Source organism: Dromaius novaehollandiae, chromosome 27 (genome assembly GCF_036370855.1).
Source record: "Dromaius novaehollandiae isolate bDroNov1 chromosome 27, bDroNov1.hap1, whole genome shotgun sequence".
Taxonomy (NCBI): Eukaryota; Metazoa; Chordata; class Aves; order Casuariiformes; family Dromaiidae; genus Dromaius; species Dromaius novaehollandiae.
The window spans coordinates 438,560-447,270 of record NC_088124.1 but is presented as its reverse complement, the minus strand read 5'-3'; the positions used below and the strand labels follow the sequence as shown (position 1 = coordinate 447,270).

Below are 8,711 nucleotides of genomic sequence, written 5' to 3'. Positions count from 1 at the left end.
TACAGGCTTCATCATAAATGTTCCAGGCCAAAGTCACTTTAAATAAATCTTACTTTCCCATTTTAGCACAAGATAAAAAGGTTCACTGGTAATCTTGAGCCATGTAAACACTGACAGTTTTAGGCGACCATTAGCATGTGAAGAAAAGGTAACAAAAGAGAAGCTTACTCTTTAAACAAACTGTTTCAGTAACTCTACATATATAAAAACTATCAATATTTCCATGGAGAAGAGTTCGATCTTCTGTTCAGCTCTAAGCCGTTCTTTTCAAGTACTTTCTCGATCAAGCCTTTGCTAGATTTCCTGCTTGTTGGGCTAGACCATGCTTGAGCCTGGAGGAGGTGATCCTTGAATATCGGTAGATGCTCTTGGACCCCTCCTCCCTCCTGTATTCCCAGAGATTCTCCAAAGCAGCTCCCTGAACAGGCTGAAGTCTGCTCTCCTGAAGTCCAGGGTGGTGATCCTGCTTTTTGCCCTGCTTCCTCCTCACAGGACCCTGAACTCCACCATCTCATGGGTGCTGCAGCCAAGACTGCCCCTGAATTTCACATCTCCGATCGGCTCTTCCTTTGTTGTAAGTATGAGGTCCAACAGAGCACCTCTCCTCACTGGCTCCTCCATCACCTGTGTTAGGAAGTTGTCATCAGTGCACTCCAGAAACCTCCTGGATTGCTTGTGCCCTGCTGTGGGGTGTCTCCAGCATATATCAGGGGCCTTGAAGTCCCCATGAGGACCGGGGCTTGCAAACAGGAAGCTTCTTCCAATTCTCTGAAGAAGGCCTCGGCTACTTCTTCTTCCTGACCAGGTGGTCAACAGCAGACACCCACTACAATGTCACCCCTGCTGGTCTGTCCACTAATCCTGCTCTCAGCTAAGCCCTCACCTCTCCTCAGGCAGCGCTCCATACATCCCCACTGACAGTAGTAGAGATGGAGCCAAGATCAAGGAGGGATAGATTGAGGAGGAAGAAGTACACAGGGAGTGGAGGCGGTGGTCTCAGGCTACGACTGTGATGATGAGTCCATTTCCCAGGAGGGCAGCCAGGTAGATGCCCGGGAAGAGTGAGAAGTGCAAGAGCTGCAGCTCCCGCATGTCCGCGAAGGCCAGGAGGAGGAACTCATTGAAGGAGCTGCTGTTGGACATTTGCTTCCTCTGGACTTGAGAGACTGTCCAAGGAGGAAAAGACAGTGACAAGTTAGATCAGGCTTCTGTGAGCCCAACTCATTCTGTTTCTCATAGAACCCCCCACGTTTCCTTTCTGCTTTACCTTCGTACCTTCTTTACCTTCTACTTTACCCATTTTCTCTAGAAAACGATCTTCAGTGGAGGAGTCTGATGGCAAATATATGACCCAGGTGCACACCCCAGCTTCTCACCCCTGCAGCTTCCCTGGGAGAAGGCAACAGCCTGTCCTGTCCCTGAGAAGCTGTGGCAGGGAATCCCTGCTCTGAAGCAACTCCTCCTCCTCCTCTCCACTGAGAAGCCAGGAGAGAGAAGCTAAAAATCCTATCATTCATGGGATGGAATGGGTTTAGAAAATCCCTCCAGGAGCCTCAGTAGCATTTCCCTGCAGCCAGAGATCTTACCGTGTCAAGGGCTGTGAAGATTTCTCCCACCCTGAGAGTGTTCAGTGACTTGCAGCTCTTCCTCTCCCATGCATTAATCTACCTCAAACACTCCCTGCTTCAGAGCTTTTCCAAAAGGAAGGTATTCATTCACAACTTCTAGCTTTGAAACCAGACTTCAGAGAGGAGATGATGCCTCATAAATGCAGTGTGTAAAGCTGAGTGCACTAATTTTTGCTGCAGAGAAATGAAAAATGGAAAGGCAAAATCTGTTAATAATTCAGTATACTGAACCCCACGGAAAGGGCAGAGGCCCTCAGGGCCTTCTCTGCCTGAGGTTTTCCTGGTCAACTTTTCCCTCAGGAGGCATAGGGAGAGCTGAGGGCGGTGAGAGTGTGTGCTATCTCCTGTCCTAGTCATCCCCCCCTCCCCCATCCCCATTAATTTTCTGTGGGATTTCAGCAAAAAGAGGTGTAGAGAGAGAGGGATGGAGGGAGGAGTTAGCGATGGGAGGAAGAGAGAAACTGCAGAAAGGGCCTGGGTGAGACTGGGGCCAGAGGGGAGCGTTTGGAAGAAACACTGCTGCTAGAGCTACGGACGGCACTGAAGAGTGAGGCTGTGGGGCAGGAGAGATGCCAGGAGGAGCAGAGGCCAGGATCATCTCATCTCTGTTTCCAGCTGTGAGTCCTAAAGGGTCATGAGGGGATGCCTCTGAAGGGACAGTGTGGGGGTCACCATCTCCACAGGGACACTGTGCTCATCTGGGGCATGTCAGTAGTGCCTTAACAGAGCAGTAGCGCTGTGTTGTGGGGTCAGCTCTGCACTAGCATGAGGCCAAGGGCTGCATGATCACATCAGGGGTCATGTCTTTTTCCCCGGTGTCCCTGTACACTGTTTCTGTGTAGGTCTGCATTGCACAGCTTTGTTGTTTTGGTTTCTTGGCCTGTGCATAATGTTAAAGACTGAAGCAAGGAAGGCATTCAGTACCTCGGCCTTTTCTGTATTCTCTGTCCTGAAGGCCCCTTCCCCATTCAGCAGCAGGCCCACCTTTCCCCCTACTTTTCCTTTTGTTACCGATGTATTTAAAGAAGCCCTTCTTGTTCTCCTTGACATCCCTTGCCAGATGAAACTCCCCAGGTCTGTGAGCCACATGAAAATATCGCTTAGGTGGCCACAGCTGCTGGGCATGGCGCCAGCCCCAGAGGATGCCGGTGTCCCTGCCCCCACTGTGGCCAAACCTCTGCGGTGCCCACAACAGGTGGAAGACGGAGCAGGTGGCCAGACTGTCCGCATCGCTTATGCAGGAGGTGGTGGCTCTGAAGTTGGGAGGCCAGACAAGCTCTCAGTGGGGATGAGGGGCCGGGGGGAGGCCCTCCCTGGGGGCTCTCTGGCTGTGGGCAGCAGCTCTGTTGGAAGACCCTTGGGCAGGCAGCCAGAGGGGCTGTGCCACACAGTGAGGCGTGTTCTCCGCTGACATGCAAGTTGGTACCGGTCGCAGCCCCAGTGGCTGAGAGGGAGCCAGGGAGCGACAGGGGCATGAGCAGCACAGGGTGCCGAGAGTTCCACCTGGGAAAGGCAGCAGGAGTGGTGTGCAGCACAGTCCTCTGCGATGTGCTCCCTGCATGTTCTTTTCCCCACTGACTGTTCAAGAGTCCGAGCATCTCCCTCACTTCTCCTGCTGACTGTGACTTCTCAGCATCAGCCTCCCAGCTAATGCCCTCGCTCCTGACGCCCATTGCTCCAGCTTGCACGGCACAAGCTTCACACGCATGCGTCTCTTCCAGGATTCTCTACAGGAAGGGAGCTTTGGAGCCAACGGAGGGCTTGGCTTTCCAACACAGGAGTGTAAGGTCTCGATGTGAGTGCTGAGGGGTAACACAGAGGCTTCTGAATGCCTTCTGGTGGGCCCTGAGCATCTTGCTCAGAGCCTCGGAGAACAGACAGGAGGAGATTACATGGCAGGTCCTCTTCAAAGTGTGCTTCTGCCTCTGAAGGCATGACCATTCCAGGGATGCAGATAGGTGGGAGCTTCATTCTTGGCTCACTCCTCTCTAATTTTCTAGCAGGAATTCTCTTTCCTCTTGGCCTTAGGAAGCCCAGCCTCGGATAGCTCTCATCCCCATCTCTTGGGCTGGGCTGCTTTGCGACCTGCCTCCCACAATTCACTCCTGAAGCAACAGCAGTCAGAGGTTGACCGCATTGATCTAACAGCAACTCCACTAGCCCACTCTCCATGGTGCTTTCTTCTGAAGTGTCCTTGAAGGATCTTGCCTTTGCATTCATTTCTCTTTCTAACTTCTGCTGCTGCTTCTTCAGGGTTTCCAGAGCATCATGGACAACAATTGCAGCATACACATTTCCTTCTGAATGGACTTGCTGAACTTGGGACATCGCATTTTGGATGCTACGCCTTGCAAGCGTGCTACTCTCTCGTGATACGGCAGCAACATTGTGGAATGGTTGCAACACGGGCAACCTTGTGGCTTCTGCTGTCCAGTGTTTGGATGCTCTACATGATGCTTCTACTTCCTTCATCGCTCGGGTTGAGAAAGGTGTCCGGCATGCCTGCAGTTGTCTCTTAGAAATAGTCTCAAGGGGCAGCTTCAGGATTTCAGCAAATTGACAGTGCAAGTGATGTTCAAATTGCAAAGCTACAAACGATTCCAAGGTGGATCCAACCCTCTCAACAGCATCTTTGGCGATTTTGTCAAGAGACGCCAGAGAAGTTGCTGTTATAGCCTGGTAATTCAGCTGCCCTCAGCCTGCTTTCTTCCAGTTTGCCAGCTCACCTGGCTCGTGCGGCTACGTACGGCTCCCTCTGCCCGGCCGACAGCCTGGGCTCACAGGCATCTGATGCACTGCATACCAAATGCTTCCCTAAGGCATCAGTAACGGTTGCTACAATCTCTCTAGCCACCAGTCCAATTTCCTCCTGGAGATCTGGAGATGTCGTCTCAGAAGGCTCTGCCCTTCTAGCACTAGCAAGCAACCTTCCACTGATTGCCAGTGGAGCCCTCCTTAAAACATGGACCAACCAATCCAGCTCTTTCACCCTCTCCAGCACTTCCTCCAGCATGCTCTCAGCCACCTCTTCCAGCTCCTGGGCTTCTGTCCTTGTAGTCCCTATCAGCGTAGTCCGGATTTCACTATGCAGCTCTTCACGTAAAGACTTCTGTATCAGAAACCAGGAGGAACTGATGAGTGAATGGCAAACAAAATGGATAGAGGAGATGGAGGAGGTTGTGTTATTGTGCTGGACACTTTGCTCTGGACTCCTCTCCCATCATGGGTGCTGCCTGCTCTCACGACACCTCTGCCTCTTATTGCAGGCTCGTTTGCACCTCTCCCAGTACTGATGTGAAGAATGCTAGTTGTGAGACCAAGAAAAAAAAAAAATCCTTGTTCCTGGAGCACCCAGCTGTTGTCGTGCTTTCTGAGAGGCCATTCCACCTGATGGAGCCAGGCAGCATTGAATGTGTTCCGCTAATGAGAATCGGGCAACAGCAGGCTCTCCTCTAAGCTAATCTTTGATCTCCTGCAGCAGGAAAGTAACCCATGAATGGCTAAGCACTGGCACTATCGCCTTCAGGGATGCTCCATGTTTGGCTGCTCACCACACGAGAAAGCAGCAACAGGGACCCTGGGAATACTTAGTGCAGCTAATGGATTTATGCTAAGCATGGGAGTCCGTGAGCACAAGAGCCCACGAAGAGTACCCGGCACACCTGGTCTCGCTCAGCCTGCTGGAGGAGGCGTTTCTCTTCTTCAAGGGCCTCAAGCTTCTCCATCCTCTGCACAGTCATGGCAAGAAACCTTTAAAGACAAATGAAGATGGCTGAAACAGAGCACCTGGAGCTGTCTTGCCCAGAGCTTTTTCTGCTTAGCCACTGCCATCATCCTGCTCCAGAGTTCTTGGCTCAAGTGCCCCAAACAGCTTCCAGCTGGCTTTGCCAGGCTCCAAACACAGACTGCGCCACTGTAGGCACAATTAGCATCTGGTCACGCAGGAATCTGGTGGTGTTTCCTGGAAGACAAGGCTCCAGCCAGCACCTCGCTGACAGGCCACAGGCCCGCTCCTACAGCAAGCCTTGCTTGTCCTGTCTCTGACCTGTGCCTCATCTCCCTCTCAGCATCTCTCAAACTCTCTCTTTGCTCCCGCAGCAGCCACTCTCAGAGGTGAGAAATGTCCATCCCCTCTGGCGGTTCGGGGACATCCTTTAATTTTGCCAGCAGTCATCGAAGCACCTTCTGAAAGTTGACACCAGGTTTTAGCTCGCCTTTGCCACGAAATGCTCTCACACAGCTGCATGCTGAGGCTTCATGCTGGCCCAGAGCAGTGCTCCGCTTCAGCCATACACCCGGGGCAGAAGAGAAGGGCTTCCCTCGGCACTCTGGGCACTCAGGGACGACTTTCCTGCCTGTCCCCACCCCTAGCATCCTGCACTATCGCAGCTCGGACCAGGTAGTCGTTTCTACAGCTGAACGCCCGGCCTGCCAGCACAGGCCTCGCTGCTTCTTCAGTTCATGCCGTGCTGAGATAAAATAAGTGAAGCCCCAACCCTCTGCACCATGAAGCAGGCCTATGAACACTGCACTTTACTTACTTGTTCTCGCTGGCACATTTTGTCAGCCTCTGTTTTGAGTGTCATCAGATACTGCCTGTATTCGTTGAACTCCCACAGAGTGCAAACCACCTGTGGAGAGACAAGGGGAGAAATCACCAAGACTTGTCACGCTAACTATGTGGCTTGCCTTCCCAGAAACAGCAATAACCCAGCAAGAGCTGCTCCCCTGCACACCCTGCCCTCCCCAGCAGCTGGGGCCTTTGCTCCCACCCACCCAGGGGGAGCAGTGCTCCTCACTCTGCTGCCAGGCCACCCACCAGCTGCTATGCCAGTGCTCAAAGAGCTCGGCACAGCCTTGGAAGAGCAGGTGTGGGAATTCCCAGAGCGGGTCTGCCTGAGGGCAGAGTGAGAAAAACACTCTGATGTCCAACCTACTTTGCCATCGCTGGTGAAGTAACCTCCTCTCTTTAGTGTCTGGAGGTTATCTTTGCATTAGTAGTAGGCCCATGACTGCAGGTCGTGCAGACTGTTGTACTCGGTGCTCAGCAAGTGACAGTGTGGATCTCCCAAAGCAAAATAACCGGATGGCTGGTGAAGTGTTAAATGTATCGTCCACAGCATGAGCAGGGTAGGAAGGAATCAGGAAAGACGCAAAGACACTTCTGAGCTTCCTCAGCCCATAGGGTAGCTTTTTCAGGCCTCTGAGCTTTAGAGTAATTCCTGGCTCAGCACTTAGCTCAGCTCCCTATTTTACCCAAAGGAAAGATTTCTCTGCTTGAGACACTCTTCAGCTGAGGAAAAGCCCAGGGCCTACAGCTTCAGTCTTGTGGTTATCTCCCATCTCTTTGCTAGGTCTCTCAGTGTGTGTGGGCAGGGAGATGATGAACAAGAAGGGACTTTTCCTTCCCCTTTCTACTGCTTTTACCTTTTCCCCCAGCTCGGTCTGGCAAAAGACAGGGTGGGAGCCAGGCAACAAAGGGATTTTGACCCCGAGCGGGATGTCCAGCAGCTCAGTACATCTTACTACACCTGCTGTCTTCTGCACTCAAGCTAGAAAGACAGAGACGCTCATGGGCATTCAGGCCACCATCTCAATAGCCTTCTTGCACAGCTGTAGAGAGAGAAAAGCAATTTAGCATGAATGAGCATCAGCAGGGAGAGGGATCTGAACCTAGGACACAGAAGAAAGAAATAAAGGAACCACAAGACTGATTCCGGAGGACAAGATAAGGAAGTAGAAGAGCCAGACAGCTACGCAGAAGTAAGTAACCACAAAGACTGGTTCCAAGGGACAAGATAAGGGAGTAAAAGAGCCACCAACAACTATGCAGAAGCGAGATAAGAAGTAAAGAACACACCTGGAAACTACGGAAAGGACCAGCCAGGAGCTGGAAGACCCTGAACTCTAATACCATGATTGGTTCAGAACTATGGGGTGGATACTAGACTGGAAGGGTATAATTACCCAGGGATTTGTTCAAATGGGGTCCCTCTTCAGAGGCACCCAGCTCGAGATGTAATTACTGCATGTGTGTCACTAAAATTTATTTCACTCTGATTTGGCTTCAGACTTCTGCCTGAGCGGGAACCTGGGGTTGGACCCTGTTACGGTGGCTGGCGAGCCTAATTTTCCATAACAGCAGCACTTACCAGAAATGCTCTTTGAACACTCCAAACAGGGAGAGCACAAAGAGCAGCCTATTCAAAAGCAGCTCTCTGCTACGTCACCTCCTTCCCTGCAACTCCAAACCCTGTAAACCAAACCTGACGTCCTTTCACACCACCCCTCCTGCCTGCTGAGCTGGAATCCAGGATGGGCAGGCAGACAGGACTCCCTGAGCGCCTCCACTGGCCTCACCCTATTTCTCTCACTCTTGGTTTCCTCCACACACACTGGATGCCCCAGAGAAGGCCCGCACGGCCGCCACCTCCCAAGCTAAGCCCTCTCCATCTGCCCGCTACGCACCTCACCCCTATTCTCCTTTGCGCTCAGCACTCCATCTATATTTCGGGCGCCAGCAGCAAGATAGTACTCCATGGCTCCTTTCGAGAGTCCTCCTGGAGCTGCGACCCTCCGCTGGCACCTCTCGCTCCAGCAGCACCCAGCTCTGGCGGCCCCAGCCGGTCTCCCAGCCAGCAGTGCCACCAGAACAATTGTGCAGTGCTGCCTTGCCGCTTTCCTGCGCCACCGCCCGGCCGCTGCCAGGCCAAGCGCCGCGGCGGTGGGGAGCATGCGCGGGGCCCCGCGGCATGCTGGGAGCTGCAGTCCCGGCGCGCGGCGGCGGTGGGGAGCATGCGCGGGGCCCCGCGGCATGCTGGGAGCTGCAGTCCCGGCGCGCGGCGGCGGGGCCCGGCTGGTGGCCGGGCGGGGGGAGCACTCCCTTCCCCGCGCCCTGCGGGGCCACCGGCGGCATGGAGCAGTGTGGGCGAGGCCGTGCAGGGCAAGGGCCCTTTCGCAGTGCTTCGCGTGCCTAGGGGAGGCCCTGTGACAGTGGAGGGGCTGCAAGGACACGCAGGCCTCAGGGGACCTGCCAGGTTTGGCTCCACAGCAGGCAGGGGAGCCAGCCTGGGCGTTTTGGGG

The 8,711-nt window shown here is 53.5% G+C and overlaps 1 long non-coding RNA gene across 1 annotated transcript; it reads right to left on the bottom strand.

The window, feature by feature from the left end:
* Positions 1-3,947: 3,947 nt before the first annotated feature.
* LOC135323720 (uncharacterized) lies at positions 3,948-8,357 on the bottom strand. Its single transcript, XR_010385232.1, has 5 exons — positions 8,097-8,357; positions 7,056-7,241; positions 6,170-6,259; positions 5,291-5,378; positions 3,948-4,737 (listed from the first exon to the last, which is right to left on the bottom strand). It is a non-coding gene; the product is annotated as an uncharacterized LOC135323720 (long non-coding RNA).
* Positions 8,358-8,711: the final 354 nt, after the last annotated feature.